General features: G+C 34.3%; 1 long non-coding RNA gene across 1 annotated transcript in view; it reads left to right on the top strand.

Annotated features, from left to right (window-relative positions):
- The window catches only part of LOC119622106 (uncharacterized), a 62,522-nt gene extending 60,994 nt beyond the window's left edge, over positions 1 to 1,528 (top strand). Inside the window, exon 3 of the long non-coding RNA XR_005238711.2 lies at positions 1,156 to 1,528. This is a non-coding gene — a long non-coding RNA (uncharacterized lncRNA). The remainder of the gene's footprint in view (positions 1 to 1,155) is intronic.
- Positions 1,529 to 22,341: the final 20,813 nt, after the last annotated feature.

The raw sequence follows: 22,341 nt of genomic DNA, 5'->3' as shown, positions 1-22,341 counted from the left end.
CTCACTGAACAGCAGGAGCGAAGGAGCTGTGATGTTGTAAAGGTCCTGCTCACTGAGCTGCTGGTGGCAAGGGTCAAAGAACTGTAATATTCCCTCCTGCTCACTGAACAATGGGAATGAAGAAGCTGCAACAACAGCACCAGAGGGTTGATCTGAAAATGGTGAGACTCTCAGACAGATTGTTTATCTTTAACTTACAGACCAAAGGAATTTCTTCCAGAAGGGTATTTGAAAAGTTGTAGAGTTAAAAGAAAAACGAATAACCAACAACCACATGAAAAACATTTAAAAAATCTACCTGTAAAGTTCAAGAACAGACATTATTTGAAAATTATTTGAATTTCAGCATCCCCATTTTATTAGTCTGATCCTTATATTGCAATGAAAGTTTTCTGAATGTCTTCTTTTTATATTTAAATAAAATGGAAATTCACAAGCAAAGTTAAAAGTTTTCTAAGTGACTTTTATGAACATTATTTTTAAGTTTGCAATTGCTAAAGGGCAGTTCTTTGGTAGCTATTTTTTGTGAGGAAATTATTTAAACTTGAAAACTTTACACATACTGATAAAATATTATATTAGAGACTGACACTCATTAAATTTCCACTCCTAATTCACACATTGAAAAACAAACAAATTAAATATTTTGATTTACTGGAGATAAGAATTCTAAAGTGTTCTTAATTTTAGATAAAAATTAATTAGTTTTCTATAACTACTCTACACTGCTCTCTTTTTTCCCCCTACCCCTAGAATTTTTTTTACTGTGGTAAAGATATATAACATAACATTTGCCATTTTTACCATTTTTTAGTGTACCACTTCAGGGCATTAAGTACATTCAAAGTGTTGTGCAACCATTACTGTTAATTTTTCATCATGTCAAACAGAAATTCGGTACCTATTAATCAATAACTTCTCATACTCGCCTCTCTACAGCCTGTGGTAAACTCTAGTATACTTTTGCCTCTCATAAATTTGCCTAATTTAGGAACCTCATATAAGAAAAATCATACATAATGTCTTTTGTATCTGGTTTATTTTACTTAGCATAATTTTTTCAAGGTTCATCCATGTTGTAAAATGCCTCAGAATTTCATTCCCTTTTTTGATTGATTTTGTGTATGTTTATACCATATTTTGGTTATCCTCTAGATTGACATTTGGGTTGTTCCAGCCACATTGCTCCACCTTACACAGAGAACTCATCAGGATGGTACAACTATTTGTCTATCCATAGTAAGGACACAGTCCTCCCTTTTCTTCTCCTACTTTAAAAAATTTGACTGGTATGGTTTGGTTTTGTGTCCCTATCCAAATCTCATCTTGTAGCTCCCATAATTCCCATGTGTTGTGGGAGGGACCCAGTGGGAGATGATTAAATCATGGGGCAGGTCTTTCCTGTGCTGTTCTCGTGATAGTGAATGGTCTCATGAGATTTGATGGCTTGAAAATGGGAGTTTCCCCGCGCAAGCTCTCTCTTTTTGCCTGCCACCATCCACCTAAAGTGTGACTTACTCTTGCTTGCTTTCTGCCATAATTGTGAGGCCTCCCCAGCCATGTGGAACTGTAAATCCATTAAATTTCTTTCTTTTGTAAATTGCCCAGTCTCAGGTATGTCTTTATCAGCAACATGCAAACAGGCTAATACAGGGACCCTGGAGGAAGTAAAATCACTGTGTACTCCTTAGCACAGGCCAGATAACAACTGCCTTCATCGTTGGGTCAATTTTAGGATAACTTTATGAAAAGAAAAGAGGTTCATACCCCTTTCCTCACTCCCATTTCTTCTTTCCTACTACGCAAAGTGGATGAGCTTACTTCCTGCTTCTGACCTTCTCAGAAATCACTTCCACCAAAGTTGCTCAGCAGATTCAAGTTAAGTCTTGGGTCTTTCTTTTAAACTTTGTCTTAGTAAGTGTCAGTCTTTTATTTAATTTCCTTTCAGTTGTTTAAAAGGATTTAGATAACTTCTGACCTTTAATTAAATTGAAAAATGAAGTTCACCATAGGCGAGTTAATTACATTTGCATTATCTCCAACAACTGATCAAAAGAAAATGGAGTTCTATATATGCTTCACTACAAATTAATAAAATATAATTTTAACATATATAACATAAATTGTGGAAGTCATCTTTTTCTACTTCATGATATAAATGAAGGTTAAGTAATTTTCTTTTAAATTTATGCCTTCCACCAAAAATATTCCTCTTCTAATCCATTTTCAGATGCAGGATTTCTAAACTACAACAACTATAACCATAAATATCTAACATTTTAAAATGTGCCTTTGCTCATCTTGACACTGTGCCCATACACTTCAACCTTGTGCAAAGGTAGATTTATTCAGGAGACTGGAAAATATGTGTTAGTATAGCCTAAAATCTGTCATAAGAATTGCTACCTTGGGCTTAGGCCAGGTTATTCTTTAAACTTCTCTTAAGAACTCTGGCTTTTTTTTTTTCATGCTTCATAATTTTCAGTAATATTTCAAATTAACTAAATAGAGCTCTATAAAAACATACAGGTTCTAAAGAGATTTTTCTGAATCCATGATGTTTTAGTTACTGAGATTTATTCATCTACACAATAATTTGTTATACAACTTAATCCATTAATTACATTTACAAGTTGCTTCTATTCATTCTGTTTTCATTTATATATCAGAACCCCATAATAGAAGAACATGGAGAAATACCTCATGTTTTTGGCAAAAGCACTGGTATGTGAATTTAAATTGAGACAATTTTGAGATAATAATAATATAAAATTCAATGTAGCAATTCTGCAGAAGATATGGATTATAGAATTCATGTGATCAACATAAATTATTATTTATTCTTTCATCACATGTGGACCTTAATGTTCTAAGGGAAATCAAATGACAGATTAAAATACAAGAAACAATTTTGTTTGTATTTAACAATTTTTTCTTGTACACAGACTAAAAGAAATGAAGCCTGAATAAATAATACCTGGCAAAATTGGCTCTGGATTCTATTTGATTTTTTCAAGGGAAAATATGTCTTCTATTTTGCTTTTGTTACAACTACTTATTCTCCAATTGATTAACTGTATTTCATTATAAATATAGTCAATAATTTTTAAAGAAATATCTTCAGATGAAAATCAATAATACCTGTTTTTTGTTACCTAGATACTTACTTGATTTTGTACAGGTAAAATAAGCCAGACTTTACCTGATATTTATAATGTCACTAAAGGGCATGGTTTATAATATTTTGTTCATACATTGATGAAAATAATACAAACAGAAATAAAATAATGCCAGGAAACCATTGTTCTCTTTACAATGTGATGCTTTATAAGTATAATAAGTTTTTACTAGCAGAAGTGAGACTACTTGATCAAATTATCCTATTCACAATAGCAAAGACTTGGAATGAACCCAAATGTCCATCAGTGACAGACTGGATTGAGAAAATGTGGCACATATACACTATGGAATACTATGCAGCCATAAAAAAGGATGAGTTTGTGTCCTTTGCAGGGACATGGATGCAACTGGAAACCATCGTTCTCAGCAAACTATAGCAAGAACAGAAAACCAAATACCGCATGTTCTCATTCATAGGTGGGAATTGAACAATGAGATCACTTGGACACAGGAAGGGGAACATCGCACACTGGGTCCCTTTGTGGGGAGTGGGTAGGGGGGAGGAATAGCATTAGGAGATATACCTAATGTAAATGACGAGTTAATGGGTGCAGCACACCAACAAGGCACATGTATACATATATAACAAACCTGCACGTTGTGCACATGTACCCTAGAACTTAAAGTATAATTTTAAAAAAAAAGAATCTAGTTCTATTATTATTGCAGCTTTCTCTGCCTTTTTGGTTACCTTAACAGAAGAAAGATAAGGGTTGTAGGAAAATAATAGGTTCCTAAATATTGTATAGTGCAGACACTGGCTAAGAAGTTACTATTCTCCTAAGAAATAACTTGAAAACACGATTTTCTTCATCCATTTCTCCCCCACCTTAGCCAAACCCTTCTTGCTTTTCCCACTTAAAAGCTACTTCGATTCCCATTGATTATTTTCTTTCTGAAATTTGTACCAGCGACTCTTATTAACTTGTGTGTAACATCCTATGTCGTTGGGGACACGGGAAAAAAAAGGAAAAAAGAAAAAATCACTATTTCTTGGGTTCCTTCATGCACAATTTTAAATAGCTAATCTCTCAGCTGTAGTTAGCCACATATTTTCTTCACTATGTCACAACTATCTTCACATACTCTTAAATGTTATTTTAATATAGGTATTAAATGGGACAGCCATCTGCAATGGCTATAATCTTTGGTTTTTCACTTAAATTGTGAAAACATGACCATGCATTCATTACCTTAAAATGCAGTGTGGGGCAGGACAACTAAAAACCTGGGTTGATACTATGTGACATGTGGCAAAACAGTTATGCTCTCAGAAACAAACTGTCTCCTCTGTAGAACTGAAGACTTTATTGTGAATCAAATGAAATGTTGTATCACAATTCTCTTTGTAATTTATGAAATGAGAAGACATTCAATTTTTTGCAAAGCTTGGAATATTCTAATTTCTTTACTGAATGGAAGAGATTAAGAATTCTAAGTAAAGTAGTTTTAACTTCAAAATATTACCTTTTTAAATCAATGCACATATGAAAAGGAAAGTAGGATAAGCTGATGACAACTGTGAACATTGAAAACCCTAAACATGGATAAATGACTAAGACCCGTATAAGTGAGTGCAATAGTCGAAGAGGTTTTTTAACAATGATCTATATTTTCTGATCATTTCATGCTGAATCTGTATAAATTAAACATTTGCTAACCATTTTTACTTGCCCAGATGTTTCTTTTTTCTATTTCATTGGTCTTTGTTGAGCTATAATTATCTAGGTAAGATAAAACACAAAATTGAGTGGGTGTGGCACACCAAAAAAATACTCAGGAGAATTATATCCAGAAGTGCACCTTTAATTATATCCAAAAGCACACACATTTGAAGCTAATATTTGGTTAAAATCTAAAGAATAAATACTAATACTGAAATGTGAGGGAGATTTTGTGACACAGTAAAATAAGATCCAGTGTATGAAGCATAGTTTTGGCATTTTTAAATGAATTTTGGAAAGTAATTTTATTAGAGTCTCAGGCTATCATGTGTGATATGCATGTAATAATATGTACTTTTAGTATTTGTTCTGAGGATTCATTTCTAAAACATCATTAAAGTCAGCATGGTGGATAAATTTTGATTGGTCATGTTTTTGCTCCTCAGCATCCAAATTCCTTCTTCTCTTTTTAGAGACTGAGATTTGAAAAAGAATCTGAGGTAGTGGCTCACGCCTGTAATACTACCACTTTGGGAGGCCCAGGCAGGTGGATCACCTGAAGTCAGGAGTTCAAGTCAAGCCTGGCCAACATGGAGAAGCCCCATCTCTACAAAAGATACAAAAAATTAGCCAGGCATGGTGGTGTGTGCCTGTAATCCCAGCTACTCAGGAGGCTGAGGCAAAAGAATCACTTGAACCCACAGGGAGCCAAGATCAAGCCACTTCACTCCAGTCTGGGCTAAAGAGTGAGACACAGTCTCAATGATAACAATGATAATAATAATAATAATGGCAATTTACATAATCCTTATCAATCAGATGTTGCTTTCCTAGACCTTGCATCTAGATGCAGGAGACCTTCCCACTAAGAAAGAAGAATTTAGAAAGGGTTTAGAGTTCACTGCAGCAGAATGGTATCTGTTTTGGCACGATGGTGCCCAGCATCCAATTGTGTGTGGTGCCAGCAGACTTTTATTGGTGCCATTCATTGACTGGAAGCAATGTTAATTCCACTCAAAGCCAATGTTCCTGTGGCATTACCTTGGTGGTAGTCAGCCACTTACTTGACCTTGTATCTCACCTATTTTCAAGTCTTCCAGTAAATTATCTTTCAGTAAATCAGCATTGGTTTCTGCTATTTGCAAAAGGAGTCCTGAATGCAAAGCCTAGTACATGATAGTCTCTCGATACATATTAGTATTGTACTCTCCAAATACTCCCGTTACCCATCAGCTAAAGCCCACCTATTCCATAAAGTGTGTGTTCATGATGTTTCCCAGCATTCATAGGTGTGTGCATGTGCGTGTGTATATACACACACACATATATATGTAATGATAAGAAATTGGTTCACGTGGTTATGGAGGATAAGAAGCCACAAGGTCTACAGTCAGCAAAGTTGAAGACCCCGGAAAGCCAATGTGTAGTTCCAGCCTGAGTCTGATGGTCGGGGACCAGGGGAGATAATGGTGTAAATTTCAGTGTGAAGGCCAGCAGGCCTGAGACCCAACAAGAACTCATGTTTCAGTCCAAATCAAAAGACTGGAAAAAGACCAATGTTCAGCTAAAGCAGTCAGGCAGGAGGATTTTCCCCTTTTCTCTTCCTGGTCAATCATTTTATTTTATTCAGGTCTTCAACGGACTGGATGCAGCCTAGCCACATTAGGGAGGGCCATCTACAGTACTCAGTCTACTGATTCAAATGTTCATCTCATCCAAAAATACCCTCAAAAACACTTCCAGAATAATGTTTGACAAAATATCTGGGCACCCTGTGGCCCAGTCAAGTTTACATTAAAAATTAACTATCAGAGAGCAAGAATGTAAGAAGTGCAATATTTGTTCTGGAACATTTAGCATGCAGTATGTCCAAGAAGCAAAGAAGATAATAGGGAATGGGAAAACCCTTGCCCAAGCTGAGAGATGGGTATTTGAAATTAGTACTGGGAAAAAGGGTGTTTGTTGTTTCTATTTTTCTTAGTTGTTAAACAAAATGACTAGAGCAAAAAGATGAAGGGTGAATAAAAAAAGAATTGTATTAAAAAAAAAACAAATTTGTGGCAGTTTTACATTCAGTTGTGTGGCATACAAGTGAAAAGAAAAGCACAAGAAGTAATAAAAAGGCAAAGTTGAAATGAAGTGGAAAATTAGACCATCTGCATGTATGTATACATTTCGTATTCTGTACACATCTTTTTAATCATATTTTAGACTACATGTAACAAAATGATTTTTGTATTCACAGTACAACTCCTCCATAACTTAATAAATACAGTTACTTTTTATTATACTTTTGATTCAAAAATATAATCAAACAAAAGGCAAGATTGAAATATTGGGAGCTTAAATGCAGTCAGTGGAGAGAGCTTGATGCTCTTGCTGAATGGGGAATTGTGTAGGCTCAGAATGACTACCTGCTGTGAAAATGGGGTTCCCTGCTCTTTCTTGCCCAAGTCTTGATATTTACTCTTTTTTTTTTTTTTTTTTTTTTTTTTTGGATGGATTTCGCTTTTGTTGCCCAGGCTGGAGTGCGATGGCATGATATTGGCTCACTACAGCCTCCAGCTCCTGGGTTCAAGTGATTCTCCTGCCTTACCCTCCCAGGTAGCTGGGATTACAGACATGCTCCATCACACCCCGCCTATTTTGTATTTTTAGTAGAGACAGGGTTTCTCCATGTTGGTCAGGCTGGTCTCGAACTCCTTACCTCAGGTGATCCATCTGCCTCGGCCTCCCTAAGTGCTGGGATTACAGGTGTGAGCCACTGCGCCCAGCTGATATTTACTGTTTATCTTCTTCTCCTCAACTCTTTTCTACCTAGGAGACAACAACTTGAGCCTGCCTATATTTGAGAACAGAGTGGGTAAGGAAGCCCAGTGTCAATTGCAGAATGTTTGAAATTGCATTATCCCTGAGTGTTTAATAGCAACATTTTCCTCCACTAAATAAATTCTGTACACACACACACACAGACACACTCCCCGCTACACACATACACATATACAAAAATACATATGTATTTATTTAAAACAGAAAAATATGATGTTTGTCTTTTATGCTAAAAGATGTTTAAATCTTGAACTGAATTCACATATCACTTCTCATTCATTCATTTTTTAAGCTAAGAGTACAAACCCGAATTAAGTTTTTCTTAGTCATTTGAAAGCTGTCATGGTCCAATCACTTCTGAAGGAAATATTTTAGCAATTACTTTAGTCAATATGCATGGCAATGGTCAGGGACTTTATTTTATTCAAAATAAGTGGTAGTTAATAAAGTATTGCAAATGACAGACATTTAGGAAATATTAGCTGAATTGTTCAAAAAGAAGTACAAAGTTTCTACTGAATGTATACATATTCAGTAGATATACAGTAGATACGAATGCATATATAGTGTCCAACTAAACGGTGCTTGGCTTATTATAACTATTATATGACTAGATTTCTTCCATTTTCTTATATCATATTACATAAATTATTATTTATAAATTTCTAAAGGACTCATGGAATTTAATATAAATTATAACTATCTCATTTACAACCCACTTACAAACTCCATTTTCTATGGATCTTCTGATAGTATTTGCCTTATTTGAACAATAAAATTGTCCAGAAGGAGCTCATCACTGTAGACAGCATCAGGCATCTGCAGAGTTCATTAGAGATTACTCCATAAAAATAAAAAAACTTTATTTGCCACCATATGTTTCTTTTACAACTATAATAAGAGCTATTATCTACTAAGCGATGACTATTTTCCAGGTAATCCATAAAACTTAAAAATGGATATGTTATCTTAATGGGTACTGAAACTTAAAAAGTAAAATAAAATCATAAATTGTCCAAACTCAAGTTATTTGTAGATGGGAGAGATTCAAAGCCTGGTTCTCTTGCCCTGATGGCATCTTCCCTTATTCTATAATAGTTTCTTATATTTTTTTACGAGAGTTTCTTTAACATTTATGATATCTTTTGCTCTGATATGTTGTTTTCATTAAATGTACCCTTCCTGCCCACCGTTCTCTGTTTCTGACCCAGTTGTGTTTTCTCTCCTGACGTGGTCCACGTGAATTGTGGTCACATGCTATAATCGGCCCTCTCTCATTTGGCCTGCGGACCTGGCCTGCGGAGAGTCCCACAGCCTCAGTAGGCACAGCCTGGTCTTCACAGGGCCCACTTTACCCCTCCTAGACTCTAGGATCATTGTGACTGGAACAGGAATTAAAAGAAATTTAAAAATCTGTAAGCAAAACCTCAGTTGTATGTAAGAAAAACCAATTCCCCCTGAGGAAGAGAAAGAGCTGAAGTCCTTTAAAAATTGACTGCCTGTTTTTCTGTGGCTAGTGAGTCTTATCTCTCCCTTTCCCAGGCATTGTGAAGACTCTCTTTCTCTAGCTGTGCAGCTGCAAAGTCACTAGACAGATAATCTCAAGTCATAAAACAGGGTGTTCCTTAGAAAGTAAGAAATAATGTAATGCATGTCTTCATTGAACAACTGTCTTTGTTTCTCGCTTCTGTAATATGCTTCCCCCTGCACAAATCTCCCCCCTCCCCACAAAATGCTTAAAAGTTATCTTGACTCTTTGTTCTGGGTTCAGTCCTTTGGATGTTAACCAGACTGGGTCGGTGCACCTAAATAATTAAATAATTCCTCCTCAGCCCCTCGGTCTCTCCTATTCCTTAATTATCCCGCTGCGTGACAACCATGACATAAGTCACAAACGAGGGGAACACTGATTCTTCGAGAATATGCACAATGGCTTTTAGTACATTGGCAAACTTCTGCCCAAAATGACATTTGATTCTCTTCTAAGTAAGCAAAATCCACTGCAGTCTTAACATGTAACTAACTAGGTGAAATTTATTCTGTTAGCAGTTCTTTTTGACATTTAACAGTTCTTTTGACATTTATTTTGTTTTAGAGAACAAAATGATTTTGAAATTTTCATCTGAGGTTACTGATTGAACCTAGAGAGAGCTGAATGATTATGCCATAAATCAGCCACATCAGCTATGATTTTCAGTGATAAGAAAATAAAAGAATTTATATTTCTGGGATTCATATGAAGGAATTCATTGCATGTAAAATAACAACTTTTGTATGCTAATATCCCCAGAAAGTAAAGCTTTGGACTAAAAGAATCAATAAACAAAACAATTTGTTTTAAGTTATAAAGCAATACGAACACACTGTTTAACAATAGAAATTACAGATGAACAAAAATAAGAAAATGAAATATGAAATTTGTTAGCAACTCCATATATAACTAGATAAGCACTGAATGGTTTACAAATGTTAATTTTTGTTGTTGTTGTTTTGAGACAGGGTCTCACACTGCTGTCTATGCTAGAGTGCGGTGATTCTATCATGGCTCACTGCAGCCTTGATCTCCCAGGCTCAAGCAATCCTCCCACCTCAGGCTGCAGAGTAGCTGGGACTACAGGCACGCACAACGATGTCTGAACTAATTAAAAAAATTTTTTTTTGTAGAAATGGGCCTATGTTGCCCAGACTGGTCTTGAACTCCTGGACTCAAGCAATCCTCCTGCCTTGGCCTTCCAAAATGCTGGAATTACAGGCATGAGCCACTGTGCCCAGCCTTAAGTATTTTTCTGTACATGTATTTTTAACAGGAACACACTTATGACCATCACCTCCTGCACATGTCCAAGATGTATTCCATAATTTTACACCAATACCACATTATCATAAACCAAGTAGGTTAAAAAATATCCTGATATTTTAATTTTAGAACAAACCCTCTGTTTACACTACTCCTTCAAAAGTAAATTGACCCTTTGGATCCTTTATCCTCTCTTCTCATATGAATCTTACATTTGTTTGTCAGCTTCTATGAAAAAAATCACAGGACAATTTTTTTTGAAATTTCATTGAATTTATAGATTGATTTGGCAAGAAGTTTTCAAAATCTTCCCATCTGTGGATATATTTGTTTAATCATTTACATTTTATATTAAGTCCTTCTATTTTTTTTCAAATGGTAAACTATGCTGCAACTAAGCATTTTTTGCTTTATTTCCATATAAATTCTTAATATTTCTTTAAACTAGAATGCAATTGTTGAGTTTGAGGAAAGACCATTTACTAATCTATTAATTCATAATTAAACTAAACATAGTAAAAACATTAATTTTTAAGTAATTTATTATTTTTTCATATTGTATTAATAACTGGATTGTGCACAATTAGCAGTACTAGGCAGCTGAATTGAATGCCATGTTTGATTGGTTTATTTATTTACATATTTCTTTTGCCATGTTTTCTTCTGAGAGAAAGGGCCTGTTATTTCCTGGCATTTAGCTATCCAAATGCTGTATCTGATGCCTTCATGTATGATAGTAGAATAACCAAAGCTCATACAGATTTGCAGTTTATGCACAGCGCCAGAGGCTAAAACGCATTTAGGTAACAGGCCACAGTGGGGCTTCTAATATCCAAAGGATGTGAATGAAATTGGCACAGAAATAAACGTTTGTTTTCTTCAGGCTTAGTTTTTTTTTCTTTTTTTTTTGACCAGGTATCTGTCACGATAAGAAAAAGGAAAGGAAATCAATTCTTTCATCAAAGAAGTGGGGAAAAAATAGAAGAAAGAATGATTTCATAAGTAGGGAAAAATCAACTAAATGGGAAGAAATACAACTAACAGGAAAAGGATTATTCTTCACATTGAGCTAAGAGGAAAGTTCATTAAACCATGAAATAGTAATTCATGTCCAAACTCTTCCCTACTACGTGTTACATAAGCATTTGAAGAAACTCTGAAATTATTTCTTTATTTTTCTTGCTTTTATTTTTCATAAATGAATAGTTAATCATTGCCATAGGATATAACTTAGAATAAATCATTTCTTCCACAAAAATGTACAACACATAATGTCTTAAAATTAATAAACTCTGGATTAATATAAAAATAAGGAAAATAGATTAAATTATTTGGATTTGAAAGAACAGTATCTTACCTAAAACTGGAATGAAATGATGCAAGGCAATCACTGAGGAAATGAAAAAGCACACTTCATTTTCAGTCTGCTACTTTCCTGATAAAAAGTGTTATAAAAATAATGCTGCTGATAAAATTGTGTAGTTTCATAATTTGTTTATCTCATGGATGGTCTCTGTAACTGTCAGTGTTATAGTTCTAATAGAACACATGGATGCAATTCTAATAAAAGAATCTCCTCTCTGCAGAACTGCCCAATAGAACTTTCAGCAATAATAGAAATGTTCTTCTACACGGCACAATACAGTAGCCACTTGCCATATAGGGCAATTGAGCACCTTAAAATGTGGCTAGTGTGACTAAGGAACTGCATTTTTAAGCTTATTTCACTTTATCACTTTATTTTAATTTTAAATTTAACCACATGTGCTCAGTGTCTACGCTATTGGGAAGTGCAGCTCAAGAGAATTATTTCAAAAGGAAAAGTGTGAAGTGAAAACACTATGTATGATAGATTAATTATTTAGAGACTGTGAAAAACTCCACAGGGAATGGACAATGTCAGCCTTAAAATTGAGATTTGGAACTTTCACTCATTCTGTGACATTTAATATGTTGACAATTCTCTAAAATGCTGTGAGGAAAACAACTAGGAATTAGTACAGCTAACCTACTTTTCAAAATTCAAAATGTTAAAAAAAAACTGTTTCAAAGTATTGATTTTTCCAGAATATTTTCCAAAGATATTTTAATATCAACTTTACGGATAATGTAGGAACCTATGTGATTAGGAATTATGTAATAATTCTGTCCTTCTATTTTTATATTTAAAAGAAAATATATTCTTATACCATACTATTGTAAATTAAAAACTAGGTAAAAGCTAGCTAAGGAAACTGGATATTAGCTAACTGGAAGGTTAATATAATCCCATCACTAAATAACTCTTGATATGCTGTGATAATATTTTTCCTTTAATTTATCACCTGATGAAAAATTAAGGATAATGAGATTTTAAACAATCATTTTAAATGAAAAGGACTGTATAGAAATGTAGGTTTATTTCTTGTATTTCATAATAAAAACCTTTTTTCTAATAAAAGAATTAGAAGCATAGGGCCTATAGTCTTGAGATACAATTACATGCAGTCCTACATACAGTAAGAGAATCATGACTAATTGGTTCTTATAATAAATCACTATATATATACACACACACACATATGTAGTGATACTGTATATCACTATATATAGTATTCAAGCAATTCTTCTGCTTCAGCCTCCAGAGTAGCTGGGATTACAGGCGCATGCCACAACACCCAGCTAATTTTTTGTATTTTCAGTAGATACTGGGTTTCACCATGTTAGCCAGGCTGGTCTTGGACTCCTGACCTCAGGTGATCTGCCTGCCTGGGCCTCCCAAAGTGCTGGGATTACAGCCATAAGCCACCATTCCCGGTCGTGATTTATTGTATATATCTATATATCACTACATATACAATAATTTATTGTAAGAATTGGTTCATGAGATTCAATAGCAACAAAAGTTCAAAATTAGCTAGAAATAACTCTAATACATTATAGTATATATATATAGTGATTTATTATAAGAATTGTTTGATGTGATTTTGGAAGATATATATATCTCCTATTCTGTTAGATATATCTACCTATCTATCTATCTAGATAGACAGATAGAGATAGATAGATTGTTTGATTGATTCAACAGATATATGTATATCTCTATATATCTATATATCATATATATCTATATATCTCTCTATATATCATATATCTATATATCTCTATATAATGTATATCTATATGTCTTTCTATATACATAGCTATATATATCTCCTGTTCTGTTTCCCTGGATAACACTGACTAATACAGAATGTGACCGGAAGTGATAGGTTTCATCTTCTCCTTGGGCATTGATACACTGGCTGTGCCTCTAACAGGCTGTCTTCACCTGAATATAGATTAAGCTATGAAGCTATGACAATATTAACTATGCCTTGAGTAGGCATTCTTAACCTGGGGCTTATAAGAACCCAAAATTCTGTGGATAGAATTTTAGATCTGTGAGAAGAAAATTGTAGTTGTGATGTTGAAAGTTTTTAACTGCAATTTAGCATTTCCTTCAATAATGAAGGTAAACTAAAATCTACATTAGTAGAAGTGTTTGAAACTGTACAGTATTGAAACTGCTTTGCAATTACAATTACTTGTCTTTAAAATGACATACATTTTATTTTATGCACTTACGTTAAAGCATTATTTTGAGGCAGAGCCATAGCTTCACCAGATGGCCAAAGGGATTCATGCAATGGTTAAAGACCTCAAAAATAGAGTATTGTGGAACAGGATGGCACAACTCTAGTTTCTGAAAGACTTGGTGGCGCAGAGTTTCCCCATCAACAAGGACCTTCCACATTGGTAGTGCTGGGTTTTAGAGATAGTTTGTTATTTGATTTTTTTCTTAAACCAATTTTATTTCACTCCAACTAATATACATATATTAGTAAGACCACAGCAGACACTGTATTCAGTGATGAAAAATTAGTGATATCACTATCAATGTCAACAAATCAGATAAATTAATGTCATAAAGATATCCTAATAAATGTAATAAGAAATGAGTATAAAATGATAAAAAGAGAACAATAACAAAATAATATTTATAGTTGTTACAGTTATCCATACAAAACCAAAAAATCTAGATAGAAAGTATTAAAATTAGTGATCATATTGAGTCTTACACAACAGAAATAGAGAGAAAATATAATCTTTAAAATTATATTTAAGTTTTTTTGTTTGTTTGTTTTTGTCTTTGTTTTTGTTTTTGCAGTGTCTTTCTCTTTCACCCGGGCTACGGTGCAGTGGCGCCATCTCAGCTCACTGCAACCTCCACTTCTCTGATTCAAACAATTCTCATGCCTCAGCCTCCTGAGTAGCTGGGATTACAGGTGCGTGCCACCATGCTAGGCTAATTTTTGTGTGTTTTTAGGTAGAGACGAGGTTTCACCATGTTGGCCAGGCTGGTCTCAAATTCCTGGTCTCAAGTAATCCACCTATCTCAGCCTCCCAAAATGCTGAGATTACAGGTATAAGCCACCTCTACTGGCCTAAGATTTATTTTTTATTTTTTATTTTTTATTTTTTATTTTTTTGAAGCAGAATCTCACCCTGTTACTCAGACTACAGTGCAATGGTACTGTCACAGCTCACTGCAGCCTTGAGCTCAAGTGACCCTCCCATGTGAGCCTCCTGAGTAGATGTGAATATAGGCATGTGCCACTGCACCTGGCTAATTTTTTTTTTTTTTTTTTTATTGTTTTGTAAAGACAAGGTCTCACTATGTTGCCCAGGCTTCTTTTGAACTCCTGGGCCAAGCAGTCCTCCCACCTCCACCTCCCAAAGCACTGGGATTACAGATGTGAGCCACCGTGCTCAGCCCCAAGATATTTTCAATAGCAACAAAAGTTCATAATTAGCTAAAAATAAATCTAACAACAAAAATGTAAAATTTATTAAAAGTAGAAACTTTTATTGAATGATTTTAATATATTCTTAAATAAATGTTGAGATATATCGTGTTCCTATTTTTGAAATTATATCCATTCTGTACAATTTAGCCAGTAAACTCAATTTTAATTTAAATTGCATAATACTTCTGTGGTACTTTACAAAATGATTCTAGATTTTATTTTTTTAAAAAAGGAAAATGGATGGGGAGGGTATATCCCCTTCAAGTATCAAGATTTTGTATAAAGTGTCACACACACACACCCGCAGTGAAAATGACGATGTGACTGAAAAATAGAGCAGTGGAATAGAATAGAGGAACAGGAAACAAAAGTCTCTGTTCATAGAACGTCAAGGGAAAGCATTAAGGCAGAAACAGGTGAACTCATAAATAAATCTGCTGGGACTACAGTTACTCATGTGGAGAACCAAATCAACTTGATCTGCACCTCACGTTAAGCATAAACATAAATTCCAGATAGATTAAAGAATGAAGTTTAAAAAGAAAAACTTTAAAACTTTTGGAATAAAAGAGGAGATAATTTTTTCATGAACTTAGATGAATAGAGGAATTTCTTAAATAAGATTCAGAAATACAAACAGTAAGAATGTTCTTAATTAATATTTTTTCTTAATGATCTTATTACATAAAAATGAAAATTCTATATCTTGAAATAACATCTATAAAGTAAAAACAGATCCAGTGATTTAAACTAAGACATTTCTAAAGCATAGAATTTAAGATTGATTTGTAGCTTTGGTAAATAAATAAATTATATTACCCAATAAGAATTAGAAAACTAAAAATAATTGATGAGGAATTAATTCACAGAAGGAATCTGGATGTCGAAGAAACACGAAAATATGTTTCCTTTCACTAGTAGTCAGGAAAATATTCATTAAAACAATAAGAATGTTGCCACACCAATCATAATGGCAACATTAATAAGTATGATAATAAAATGTGTCCATGAGGATAAGAAACAAAAGGAACTCTTGAAGAAAAAAACTAAATAAAAATTACATTAAGATGGGTGATGAAGTTAAAATCTTCTAAGACAGGTTAATTGTTTGAAAGTGATGGTAAGATACTATTTCCGGTTTTGGACTTGGCTGAAGGGAATATTCTTGGTGGAAGTTCAAATGATCCACTAAAAGAATAGAAAGAGATCATATAAATCCCAATACAGCAAAGGGAAAGAAAATGGAATTTAAAAAATCCAACGATCTTCCTCAAAAGGGAGAAGAGAAAAAAGCATAGAAAAATAAGAACAAATAAATGTAGAAACACAAATGACTATAAAAGCATCTGTGCCATGGCTGCTCTGGAATCAGACTGTGTTCATAGCTCGTCTCTACCATTTACCAGCTGTGTGATCTTACACACATCACTTAACATCTCTGGGCTTCAAATTCCTCATTTTAAAATGGAAGTATGTATAGTAAAAACACAAATGGTCTCTGAGAGTATTAAATATTATATTTGGAGAGATTAGATAGATAAATGATAGATCGATAGATATAAAATACATTTGTCAAAAGAAAATATCTTATGGCAATTAAAAGAAAAATAAAAAAGACCATGAGGTGCACCATTTGAGAGCTTTAATCTGATCTTTGTCACATGGAGGTTTTGATACAGATAAATCACTCAATCAACACTGAAGAGATATGGAGAAGTTGAAGAAGATCCAGACAATAGTAATAAAGATATATTAGAGGGTAGAAAATCATGCCCTTAAGAAAATATGGAGTTTTTTTTCACTGCAAAGTGAAAAAAAATTAAAATTTCAATCAATGACAGCTTTCAAGTAATACAAATTATGGGAGGAAATAGTGGATTAGAGCTCTTTAAGACCAGTGATAACTAAAATAGAGAAAAATACTTTAAAATACAATTTATTGGGCTGGATGTAGTGGCTCACGCCTGTAATCCCAGAACTTTGGGAGGCTGAGGTCAAGAGATCGAGACCATCCTGGCCAACATGATGAAACCTCATCTCTACTAAAAATACAAAAATTAGCTGGGTGTGGTGGCACACACCTGTCATCCCAGCTACTCGGGAGGCTGAGGCAGGAGAATCACTTGAACCCAGGAAGCGGAGGTTGCAGTGAGCTGAGATTGTGCCACTGCACTCCAGCCTGCCAACAGGGCAAGACTCCATCTATAATAATAATAATAATAATAATAATACAAGTTATTAAGATTTAGAAGAAATTATTATTAAAATTATTTCTTATTAACCACCTATTATGCATAGAGTCTACTAAGGTAGGCCATAAACATAAAAAGAAATATATGACGTAGTCCTTGATCTAAAATATGCCTCAATAAGCAAGTTCTTACTGCTTATTGAAGACGGTTTTGTAGTAGATAATCTTGTAGAAGGTGAAGGGGAAAAAATGAAGAACAACAAAAGTGTCTTTCAGCTCCAGAATAAATGTCACTTTTCATTCTATCTTATGTACACACACAAGCTAGAGCTTGCAAGCCAAAATTCTAAAACTTTATCTGTATACGAATCAATAGGAAAGTTGCTGAAAATTCTGACTCTTTGTCCCACCCCCAAGATTCTGATTCAAACTTGTGATTGGAGGAGATATTGGGGAAATGAATTTTTAATAAGCAACAAGGAATTAATAAGTCTTAGTTTAGCGATTAAAAGGAATTTTTATTATCTCTCTCATAGAGATCATTATTTAAAAGTGATAATTATCTAAAAGTGATAGATTCTTTATTAAAAATCCATCTGCTTATAATTCGGTCAAATTTTACACACAAATTTCAAATTTGATATGACAAACATGACACATATATAGTGTATTACATATGGTACTGTTTTATGAAAAAATTAACTTCTTTACTGAAATATTTCTAAGGAAATTGGAAAGAGTACTTTGGATATTTTTCTGATTTCTTCTAGTTTCAAAATACAGTTTTTCCAACTAGAAGGAAATTTAGATATTCTGGGTTTGAAACTTCAACATTTTGAAGGGATTATATGTGCAACTCTAAATTATTTAGGGCACTGATATCCCAAAATAGGATGAATCACATAGACTTAATAATTAACAAATAAAAAAAACTCTGAACACCACTGCTGCCTCAGGTCAGGTGACTATTATTCTCTACTTCCTCGCCACTGCACAGTGGAGGTCTTTGAACATCCCATGCCTTCCAACCCCAGTCTCTTGTTCACGCTGCTTCCACCATTTCAACCACCTCCTATATTTCCATGCTTTCATTTATGTTTTACCTGTCTTTCAAGACTCAACCTGATTGAGCTCATCAAATGTATGACTCTTTCATAGAATCTTCCGTATCTTATTATAACAATTATCTTTTAAAAATTACCCCTCACTAATATGAGAGTTCCTTAAAGGTAAAGACTCTATAATGTTTATGTTTGCAACCCTAATTTCTAGGTTAGTAAGTTCTAGGCAAACATTAAATGAAAGAATTAGAGCAGGAATGGAATAGTGATATTATTTAAATTCCACAGTGTAGTCTAGTCTCCATCCATCTACTTATTCATTCAACATATAATAGTAAACAAATATTTACTAAGCAATTATATGTGCCAGACACTTTTCTAGCTAATGTTGGTTTAACAATAAACAACAAATCAACAAATACAAAAAATACCTAGTTCTCTGGAACTCACTTTGAAGTGGAAAGAGACAAGCAATAAATATGTAAAATATGTGATATGTTCAATGGTGATAAGTGCCATAGAGAAATAAAGTGGGAAAGTGGGATGGATAGTTTAAAAACAATATGAAGAGAAATGGCCTCACAAAGAGTTATATTTGAGTAGAAAATTGAAGAAAATAAGCAGGAAATCTATCTAGGGAAAAAGTTCTAGGCATTTAACAGCAAGTACAAATTATTAATTAAAGCTTATACTTTATTCAGATGTTTTAGTTTTTACCTAATGGAATTTTTTCCCAGGAGACCATATTGCATTTAGCCATCGTGTCTTCTTGGGCTCCCATTGGCTGTGACAGTTTTACAGACTTTCCAAGGAGGTTTTTGATGCTCTTGACAGTTTTGAGGCATGCTGGTCAGGTATTTACTAGAATGTTCTTCAACTGGGATTTTTCTGATGTTTCCCTGATGACTAGACTGGAAGTATGTGTTTTTTGGAGGATGACGATTTACCAACAGTTGAATCTAGTAGGCTTTGAAATTTCATTTACATTGAATCTTAAGATTTAAGAGTGAGGTCTGAGACAAACTACACAGAAAAAAGAGTAAGGTGAGAGGACAATGGAATTGAAACCTGGCTTAGGATTCGCCGCCTAATGCAACACAGGTGATAGGAAAACTATTCACCTATAAATAGAAAGCTTGACAAATTCTACCAACGTGATGACTTTCATAATGATTTATAAATACCTGGGACCATGGGCAGACAGAGCATGGTACCAAGAAAGCCAAGCAATGATGAATAATCCGGAGTCAGACAGGTACTTACCTGTCATAGAGAAGATTAGGCCTAAAGCTAAGGTAAACAAAAAATATTAGACCTGAGGAAAGGCACAAGGGAAAGAGATGAATAAGATCTATAGGACATGAAAGAGGCCTTAGCGCTAGTGCTATCAATTCATTTCTTATCTCAGAAAAAAATTTTGCTAAAGGAGTTTAGATTGAGTCTCTAGGTAACTTCAGTAGAGCAAAATAGGAAAAACTAGGGAAAGGGCTTTAGGGGAAGACTGCATAGTTGAATTGATCTAGTGAATTATAAAAACATAGAGTATATCCAGAGCTGGAATAACCGTATGCTATAGTTTTAAATACATTTATACTTGGATTAATTTCCAATAACAAAAGTTTAGGCAAAGATTTGGTTTGTAAAACACAGAAAAGCTAGTGCAAGATTAAAGCTAAGTGGTTCATAGGTCCAAAATCTACTCATAAGTATTGGCAGCCTTTGCATCAGAGTTGGAGGCTTCTGTGAAACTCTGAAACACAGGTTGAATACCAATGATTTAAAGATTTTCTCTTCATGGGCACAGAAACTGAGGCCCAGACATAACATCACTAGTCGATGAAAAACTTTGAAAAAAATATTAATAAGTCACAGTATATTGAATGTACTTCTATATACTTATGTCCCTCCCATTCATACCATTAATCCATTAGGCATTTTTAATATTTAACATTATAAAATGAATATTTAGAATGGTAGAATATCTGTGTTTCTGGCAGAATTTAATAATAACTACAAAGGTCAATGTTGATAACAAGAAACCATTTAACCATTAGTATAAGCCAAGTGCAGTTAAGAAATTCAGAAATATTTCTTGGATTTTTCTCTTAGACTTCTCATTTTAACACTAAAAAGTATGATAAAATGAGAATTACTAAAATGTACTTTTTTTTTTTTTTTTTTTCTGGCTTCTTTATTTTCATCCTTCATCCATGTTATCACACTTCCTTCCTTTTAATGGTCAAATAATTCTCCTTTTATACAGATATACTATGTTTTATTTTTCATTCATGAGATGACTGATCATTGTGTTTTCACTTTTTGGTTCTTATGAATAATGCTGCTACAAACATTCATGTCCAAATTTTTGTGTAGACACATGTTTTTATTTCTCTTAGAAATTTACCTAAAAGTGGAACTGATAGGTCATATGCTAACTGTGTGTTTAACTTTTTTTTTTTTTTTTTTTTTTTTTTTGAGACGGAGTCTCGCTCTGTCACCCAGGCTGGAGTGCAGTGGCCGGATCTCAGCTCACTGCAAGCTCCGCCTCCCGGATTTAGCCATTCTCCTGCCTCAGCCTCCCGAGTAGCTGGGACTACAGGCGCCCGCCACTTCGCCCGGCTAGTTTTTTTTTTTTTGTATTTTTTAGTAGAGATGGGGTTTCACCGTGTTAGCCAGGATGGTCTCGATCTCCTGACCTCGTGATCCGCCCGTCTCGGCCTCCCAAAGTGCTGGGATTACAGGCTTGAGCCACCGCGCCCGGCCAATGTTTAACTTTTTGAGAAACGGGAAAACTGCTTTCCAATGAGCTGCACCATTTGACATTCTCACCAGCAATGTATCAAGATTCAAGTTTCCTTGCCAACACTTGTTATTGTGTGCCTTTTTTCATTTGATACTTTAAAGATGTTGCTCCACTGTGTTTCCGTTAAGGTATCTCTTTCATCATTGTTTTTCTGTATATAACATGACTTTTTATAGGACTTTATCACCAGTTTTGAACAATTTGATTGCAATGTGACCATGTTTCTTGTGATTGGGGGTTAATTGGAATTCTTGGATTTGTGAGTTTATCATTTTTAACACATTTGGAAAGTTTTTGGCCGTCATTTCTACAGATATTTTTCTATTGCCCTGTTCTTCCTTTGGGGATTCTAATTATATATATATACACACACACACATATATACACACATATATATAGTATTTAATCTTTCTTCATATGTGTATACACAGTATGTACATTTTTTATATATATATAATGTACTTAAAGTTTTTACCATAGTTCAATGATGTTCTGTTTATTTTTTTTTAAATTATCTTTTCTCTCTGTCTTTTAAGCTCACTAATCTTTTATTCTGCAATTAATACCATCCTTGGCATTAATCCCACCTAATACATTTCTCATGATACATTGTAATTGTTTCATTTTAATAAGGTTGATATGCTTTTTTTTTTTTTTTTTTTTTTTTTTTTTTTTGAGATGAAGTCTCGCTCTTGTCCCCCAGGCTGGAGTGCAATGGCATGATCTTGGCTCACGGCAACCTCTGCCTCCCGGGTTCAAGCGATTCTTCTGCCTCAGCCTCCCAAGTAGCTGGTATTACAGGCACCTGCCACCATGGCCGACTAATTTTTGTGTTTTTAGTAGAGACGGGGTTTCACCATGTTGGCCAGGCTGGTCTTGAACTCCTGACCTCAGGCAATCCGCCCACCTCAGCCTCCCAAAGTGCTGGGATTACAGGCGTGAGCCACCACGCCCAGCCTGTAAAATGTACTTTATACAAGGTTCTAT

The sequence above is a fragment of the Chlorocebus sabaeus genome, chromosome 7 (assembly GCF_047675955.1).
Source record: "Chlorocebus sabaeus isolate Y175 chromosome 7, mChlSab1.0.hap1, whole genome shotgun sequence".
Classification (NCBI taxonomy): Eukaryota; Metazoa; Chordata; class Mammalia; order Primates; family Cercopithecidae; genus Chlorocebus; species Chlorocebus sabaeus.
The sequence above is the reverse complement of the archived record's forward strand: the minus strand, read 5'-3'. Positions and strand labels throughout refer to the sequence as shown.